The sequence below is a fragment of the Pyxicephalus adspersus genome, chromosome 7, assembly GCF_032062135.1.
Source record: "Pyxicephalus adspersus chromosome 7, UCB_Pads_2.0, whole genome shotgun sequence".
NCBI classification, from domain to species: domain Eukaryota; kingdom Metazoa; phylum Chordata; class Amphibia; order Anura; family Pyxicephalidae; genus Pyxicephalus; species Pyxicephalus adspersus.
In genome coordinates, this window is record NC_092864.1 from 55,542,804 (window position 1) to 55,551,557 (window position 8,754).

The 8,754-nt window shown below is 38.1% G+C and overlaps 1 protein-coding gene across 1 annotated transcript in view; it reads left to right on the plus strand.

Annotated features, from left to right (window-relative positions):
• The first annotated feature begins 214 nt into the window (after positions 1-214).
• Positions 215-8,754, plus strand: part of BARD1 (BRCA1 associated RING domain 1) — a 41,068-nt gene continuing 32,528 nt past the window's right edge. The window contains exon 1 of the mRNA XM_072418545.1: positions 215-524. The gene's annotated coding sequence lies outside the window, so the exon portion shown is untranslated. The remainder of the gene's footprint in view (positions 525-8,754) is intronic.

Consider the following 8,754-nt stretch of genomic DNA (forward strand, 5'->3'; position numbering starts at 1 on the left):
ATTACCTTGGCAAGATTACTGTAGAATTGCTAGAGCCGGACTAGGTCATGTGAACAGAAAGTTATTCTTTTTAGGGCCAAGCAGTATTAATTACTCAATATATGTACCCAGGTAAAATTTTACTATATTTAGGATGACTGAGGATTGCAGCCCTAAAGCTTGCACATTCAATGACAAGCTGGCAATCACAATTCCCATGTTTGCACCATGACAGGCTCCATTTAGGTGTAAGTAACACAACCACTTTCTTAACCCAGAACACAATCCTAGAATAATGATTGTACAATTTGGTTACAGTGGGGAAAAATACATTGAATTATGATTCGTCATTTTTGTGCTGTGAACAACCTTGACTTTTTTTTCTTTTTTATTAAGGACATGTGTGGATGGCAATGTTGGAAATGAATGTCCTTTGTGCCACACACCAGCCTGGGTAAAAGATGTGCAGATCAACAGACAACTCGATAATATTATTCAGCTGTGTAGTAAGCTAAATAACCTGCTAGACAAGGGAAAACAAGGCGGTAAGTTCAGAATGAACTTATTAATATTACTTTTTTCAGTTACATTGGAAAATGATATAAAGAATTTTGTGTGTATAGACAGTACATACATACACATATAGACTAGTCTTTACTATTGGATACATTATTTCTATATGTTAAGATTTACCATTTATGTTCTTTTTAAGTTAATTCCTTGATAATGATGTTTTAAAAGAGAGACATTTAAACTGTGTTCCAGTACCTTTAAGTGTTGGTTTGTCTAACTGTTCTTACAACAGAATTCTGTTTAAGTACAGTATAACCTGTTCAAAAGTTTTTAATGGGAGGGGAGTTTTTAATGCTAACACGGAAAAAGGTTTTTTAAGGATTTGGCTTCTATCGTGTTTTAGTGTGGAAGATAGGTTTTTGTTTTTTTTTAAAGGCAGTCACAGCTAAAATGCTGGTAAAGGGAAGATGAGATTAGAGCTCCTGATTTGCCTGCTTATTCTGGATCAATTATTAGAAAATATTGAAACCCTTGGATCAGTGTGACAGTTGGGTAACAAGCATATTTATTAGAAAATGTCAGCAAAAGCAGCAGGGCTAATACTGGCAGTACCTGTATAGTGCACGGACGCACATGCTTAGCTGATACAAACTTTTTTAACAGAATTTTGTCTATCCTTTAATACCAAACTAAGTAGAGAATATATTTGCTGGAAACAACATGCCAGGATGATCAATAGATTCCTAAATTTAGCAAGTAAAAAGTAAACTGTATACATCTGTCAAGCCTTCCTATTGGTGACTGGGGCTGCCTGTCACATTAAAGGATCTGTATAGGGGCTTTTAGACCTCCATCTGCTTGGCTTTTAGTTGTTGGGGTTTATGTTATCTTATTCATAGAAAGTGGGTATATGTGTTGTATCAAAAAAATAAACTACCTAAATTATTCTGAAAGAAAATGGACAAAGCAGCAAAACATTTCAATAGTACAGTAATTTGTGTAGCAAATCACCCAACTTGTTTTATAATGCAGCACCTTTATGTGATTGTAGTACTGTCTGACATTCACCGTACTTGGCATTTAAAGTGCTCTCAGGAATATTTCATTCTTAAAAATACAACTGGAGAGATTCAGATGAGGTGACTGGAAATGCTCCTTTAGGCTTACTTTCACCATAAAACAGCTTGTACCATGCCCCAGGGACTCCTAATCCAAGGGCAAGCTTTAGTTGAAGAGCTTGACTTTCACTTGCTGATGACTCTTCCCTCCTCCTTTCTCAGAAACTGCAAAAGTGTTTTGTTTTCCCTGTCAGGATCCTGCTACTTCATCGGTTAGACTATTGCCGCCCAGTGTTGTAGAGAGGAGCCCTAAGAGCGGCTGCAATGTAGTTGGTGCCGAACTGCCTCTCGGACTCTTGGCCTAATCTACACGTGTTTTGAATTATGAGATACCTCAGGGAAAGGGGGCACATCAAAATGTTTTAGTGTAGTTTGGATTTACGTGTACGATGTTCCCAAGATGGGGCTTCCCAATGCACGCAGAATCAATTTACAATAAAGCCTTTTAGGTGCCTGCTGTCAAGTATTAGGTTATTAAATTACATGGAAGGAAAATTGTAAAAAAAAACAAACATTCAGAAGACATTCAGAACATCTTCTCTGTACATGGTCATTTTCTAAATGGTCTGCCTTTCAAAATGGTGCCATATAGGGTCAAAGTACTTGGCGATTCTTCAGGAAATCCAGTGGGCTCAAAATTTCCTGCAATGTGCTGACTTCTTTTCCACTGACATCCCAGGCTTCCCTAATTTCTTCTTTGGCTACAAGACAGAATGTTCATGTTTCTTGTATGCACATGAGTTACATTGGCTCCGGGGCCTGGCAAGCTGATAATCCAACCCGGCTGTAAACTGCAGCGAGCATGCAAAGTGCAGTGTGCATAAAAAAAACAAAAAACCTAGAAAACAAAAGTAACTTTCAATATTTTAGGATTTTAAACATTTTACTTACAAACTGCCTGGTAATCCTGCCATAAAGGTTCTAGTTCAGGCACTTCTGTTTTACGTTGACATTGTTCTGTCCCTTCCAGTGGATACTGTTTTATACATATTTTGCAGCCTACTGATCACCATCAGTAAACCCACCCTAAAAATACATTAAAAATCATATGCAAGAACAAATGTGTAAAAATTAAGCTGCATACTACAATACCTACTGAATTGAGTGACTTCTGTGAGGAACATTTTTCTGAATGCCTCACGTATAATTTGTCATTTATGGTATCCTTTAGAGTGGTAGAGGACATTTTAAATCTATTAAGACTAAATAAAACTGGAAAACTAAGAACAAATCACTAACATTTTAGGTTTGCAGACTTGGTAACCCTAGTATCGCTTTGCTTCATTGCTTCGTTGATTGGTTAAATGACATGCAACAAATAATTCCTAGTTACAATATAAACTGTTTATATTAAAAAAAAATAGTATTTGTGCCAAATGATGTGTTCAGAATCCAGCATGTCTTCTGCACCCGAAATATGTGTTTGTTAGATTTTTTCTAATTATTGTAATGTCTGGATCTGCAGTACCTTTTGTTTACTTCATTTATTCTCAGAGAGATAATTAAAATGTGAAATATGTAAATTTGCTTTGAAGGTAATTATTCTTTTATGTTATCTTTTTGTTTTCACTTTTATCTTTTTCACTGTCGTATTTTTGTCATGGATGTCGTATCATCTCTAGAAATTGACTTGACTAAGTCATATCAAATCTTTTTTGTAAAAGGTCTCCGCTGCGATAACAGAACAATTAAAAGCATCGTCTTTGTCACAGCAGTATGATATTTACACCTTGTATTTCATTTTGTAATACTCCTTTAAATGTAATCTCTAAGCAGATATAAAAAACACCATTTAGTCCAGTCATACTTTCCTTACAAATTAATCCAATGTATTTTAATATTCAGACCATCTATTTGCTTTCTGCAATTCTTCTGCATAATCAGCTAGCCAGCACAAGACATTGCCTGTGTGCGAGAGAACATTATCATCAGTTTGCTGCAAGCAGGGTAAAGTTTTACCTCTGTCACCCCACTCCGAGGTAATACATGGGCCGTCCATTGTAAGTTATTGAATAGATGAATATATGGCAGAAGAGGCCTGATCTAGGTGACCTATACCTATATATAGTCCCTGAGTTAAGGACATCAGACATACAGACGACTCCTAGATACGAACGGGGCTTCCCTGCTCACTTGTGTGCGGGACGGAGGCTTGACAGGGGAAGGGGGCAGTTCGCATGACTTGCAGAAGAAATCTTTTGCTGTTCTGCAAGCTGTTTAATGACCAAGACAAACTCTGCAGTTGTTTCATTTTGCATATTGAGGCACAGCTTGCTCCGGAAGTTATTAAATGTCTAGGCTCTATAAAGTTTTTTTTTATGCTTTGTTTGTGATAAACTCACAGTGAGGATTTTATACAGTAACATTTATTAACAAAATGTACCTGTTTCAACTTACATACAAATTTATTTTGTATGCAACCCGGGGACTACCTGTATACCTGTAAGTAGATGCTGACCATGGATGATATCTAAATAATGATGCACTAGCTTCCTAGGGAGAAGGAAAGGATGTTTTTGTCAATAGTAATGTAATGTTTTTTGCACATTGCACACTTTTAATTGTTTACTTGTGGATTACTTGGCATGAATTATACAACAAAGATTCCCAATAATAAAAGAAATGTTCTCAAAGCAAATAAACAGGTGGATCACGATCTAACTTTTCTGCCTCCTGTATCTGAGTATTTAGTCCCCCAGAACCAGCTTATAGCCCTGTAGCTCAGAGGGGCCTTTTCCATTTTGGCATATTGTAGGGCAAGGGTGCCCAACAGGTGGATCACGATCCACCAGTGGATTGCAAAGGCAACGACAGTAGATCGCTGGGCCCTGCCTTTCAAAATAAACTCTACCGCACACAGGAGTTTTAAGTCCAAGTTTTTATTGTTGGTAGATCATTTTGACTTGGTCATTTTAAAAGTAGCTTGCAAGCCAAAAAGTGTCGGCACCCCTGATCTAGGGATATGTGCCATATGTTAGGCCTCATTTCCACTATAGGAAAGTGCATTGCCTTGCGTTATACTGCAAAGCATGGCCCAACTGTGTGGCTGTCTGTTGTGATGGTGACTCCTTCACTTAATGGGGCAGCACACAAAAACAGAAAGAAATTTGTGCGGTGCATACATAGGGACATCATACATTGCTCTCTATGCATGTATGTGTATGTAAAGGGCAATGAACAGTACTGCATAATGGAAATGAAGCCTTAATCCGCAAGGGAAATAAGCGTGATTGTCCACGGACTAACTGAATGGGGTTTATAGGAGATAGACAACTCCTCTGCTTTTGATGTGTGCAACAATTGGTTGGATTCAGGTCAGATCTGCAGGGAATGTATATGATAACTGTTTGGAATAAAGGTGTAACGATTCTAAACACAAATTTAATATTAAATCAGATGAGTTTCACAATCATGAGCCAAGTGAGTTTAAAACTTGGGCACTTGGGCAGCACAGTGGCTCAGGGGTTAGCACTCTGTCCTTTGCAGCACTAGGTCCTAGGTTCAAATCCCAGCCAGGACACTATCTGCGTGGAGTTAGCAGGTTCCCCCCGTGTCTGCGTGGGTTTCCTCCGGGTACTCCGGTTTCCTCCCACATCCCAAAAATGTGCAGTTAGGTTAATTGGCTTCCCCCTAAATTGACCTTAGACTACATTAATGACATATGACTATAGTAGGGACATTAGATTGTGAGCTCCTTTGAGGGACAGTTAGTTGACATGATTATGGACTTTGTACAGCGCTGCGTAATATGATGGCGCTATATAAATACTGTGTAGTAATAATAATAAAAACTCACACTGGGATCTGTTTATAAAGCAGAGAATCAGACATTGGTGGAGAATCTTCCAGGTCCATGTGTCTTCTCCACCAGGGAATGTTTAAGGGAATGCCGGATTCCCTGCTTTACAAATAGAGCCTATAGAGTTGGTCTTAAAACTGACAGACACATGGTTATACTCAAAAGAACTTTGCTTTTTTGTTTGTGCAATAGTATTATTATAATTGGGTTACATGGTATTTAATCCCTCAAACGAGCCTATAGAACTAATATTAACCAAAAATATTGCGCCATGATTATTTCATGTCTAAATGTACCTTTTATAGTGTTGGAGTGAATTTTTTCATTCTTCATGTCTATTTTCCTGGATGGCAAATTGAATGCTTTTTCACAAACTTGATTAGCATTTCGGAACTTGCAAAACTTTTCATGTTTTCAATATTGTGTATACCTTGCTACAGACTGTTTTATGCAGTTAGTAAATGGCCCTACTATGTGCCCATATGCCTTATGGTGAAAGCTGAGAGTCCCATATTTTTTTTTTCTTTTTCCAGAAAAGGTGCCCTTCATTTGTCAGCCAGAACTTCCATATTTCAATTAGTGCTGCACTGTATGCAGGGTTCTTTCTGGAATTTGGCTCAGTGCTGAAGGTTTCAGGATTCAGTCAACTGAATCTGCATTCTAATTTCTCTGAAATTTTAGTGCACAGCAAAAATTGTTTTCAGGGGGAAATGATACAATAAAATGTTATTATTCCTACTAAAATAAACACTTGGATTTAGAATTAATTATATGCAGTGCAACCTATGTGTTGTGTCTCCTAATAGTGCCATCCTTTTTTCTCTTTTTCATTTGTTCCAAATTGGTTATTGCTCAGAACATTTTTTTCATTTTGCTTAGCTTACTATTATACCTATAAACTGAAAAGTCCCAGTAACAAAATTTTCTAGCTTGTTCTTTTTTCAGCCTTGGCAGGCCCCAATACATAACTTTCTCCCAGTTCAGCTGACCAAGTCTGTCTTAGGAAGGTAAATTGTTTACTTGCAGTGCTGATGAAACTAAATTGTTGCCTGAATAAACCAAAGGCCAAAAAATATATATAAAACTATATAGCACAAACAATGTTTTGAAGCATAACTGGATTATTTTCTCTTTAAAGCCAAACTCCAACTGTTCCTTTTTGTCTTGCACAGTTGTTCACAGGATGCGGAGTCAGTAAACAAATCTTTTAACCCTGACACTTTAGTATATGGTAAATCCAACTTCTTTATTTTTTTTTATACTATTGCATTTTCTATGTTGATTGAAGGAATGCAGCATACAAGGCATATCATCGTTGCTAAAGCAATGTGATTTTAAAGCTGTATAAATATGGTCTCTGCTATTGGAAACAAACCATAAAATTGCTGGCCAGACAGTGGATGGCATTGCTGTTACAGTTCTAGCCACCCCAATTTTAATCTCTGGATCAGTCAAGAATGTCTTTTTATTTACTTAGTTTCAATAGGCAGTCTTAAGGTGCGTACACACTTCCAATTTTTATCGTTCCAATCGAACGACGAACGATCGATTGGGCAAAAAATCGTTCGTAAAAAAGTAACCAACGACGCCGACGAACGAGGAAACTCGTTGGAAACGAACGACCGGACCGGCGGATCGGATTGGACGACGATCGTTGAACATCGTTCGTGTGTACGGTCGTTCGATGATCGTACATGTTCAGAGCATGCGTAATGAACGAACGTTCGTTCACTTTCCTGTCGTGCACATAGTTCCTCTATCGCTTAAACGATCGTATCTATTGTGTGTACAATATCTACGAACGATCGTGTCGTTATCTCTATGTGCAGGATCGGTGCTATATGATCGTTCGTATATATCGTGCAGGATCGTTCGTCGTTCGTTTTCCAACGATAATAATTGGAAGTGTGTACGTAGCTTTACTTTTCTAGGCAGAGGGATAATCTAACTGAGCCCTCATATCTGATTGCCTAGATCTTGGGTGGCATGTAAAGGTATGCAAGTAGGAGCTGGGTAGGAGATTATGTTAATCGTGCAGAAGGCCCCCTGAACACCCAATAGGCCCAACACAGGTGGCTAGATCACCTTGGCCAATCCAGTTAAGGGTACATTGGAGACAAATGTGCAAATATTCTCCAAAGGAAACAAGCAGGATCTTCCTCTATTACACATTTTTGTTTGCTTGCATTAGGCAATATTTCTTAGACTCCAAAGTCCTGGTTGTGCAGCCCTCCCTTGTGTACTATTTTCTTACTCTGATTTCACAGCACACGGTCTGCTTTGGACAGTGTTAACTAGTAACTATAGCAGGTCAGATATAGCTCACCTCATTTTCTGTTTGCAGGATATAAACCATCATGTGCACCTCTCTTTCCCAGGCTTACTGTCTATCACTTTTATGGACATGGACACACATCCAATATGGATAATATCACAACTTCCTGTTCATAGAAAGCTATGCTGAGTGTCCTGCTGCCGCTACCTCCAGCCTCAATCTGCTTAACCCCCCTAGCGTTCTAATTCTGTCCGTTTTTTTGATGCAAAAAGTGATCCTATTTTTTTTGCATAGAAATTTTTGTTTATATTGTGGGCCTGTAATTCTTAGGATTAACTCCCGGGTATAATAATTATATTTATTTATTATATTTTAATCATAAATTATAATATAATACATAATTATAATAATTATAAAAAATAATGAAATGGACCACAACAATTTGGTAATAACAAATAGGTAACAAGCGTGCAATATTATTGATAAATAAAAAGATAAATTAAATGCAGATTTTAGAAAAAAAATATTTACTATTTTAGTAGACATCCTGGGTGTGGTAGATTTTGAATCAGGGTGCTGCACAAAGCCCAACATCACAGTCAGGACAGTAGAACCTGGTTTCCTTGCTTTTCTTCCTTCTGTCATCGGTCTTTGATCAGCAAACCATGCACATCCTTGTAGGTGCCGCCTTTTTCTGGGTTGTTGGGATGTATTCAACGAAGTGATGACCGGTCAGGCGTTCTGGGTTTACAACGGTGGAAGCACGACGTCCAGGTCTATTCATAGCCACGGATGGTGTTTGGTGGTTCTTGACTATAGATTCGGAAACTTGCAAAATGAAGTCTGAATGATTCACAGGCCTCTGATTTTTTTTCTTTTGTACAGAACGTAGGCATTCCATAGGCACTGCTCAACTAGATGCCTCTTGTAATACTTCCTTTGCTGTTTCCTCATCCCTGGGTAGAATGTCATGGCTTGGTCAGCTCTGTCGACACCTCCCATGGTGTTGTTGTAGTCAATCACTACCTGTGGCTTCATCACTTCTTTCCCACGTTTTGTGTGTACCAGAA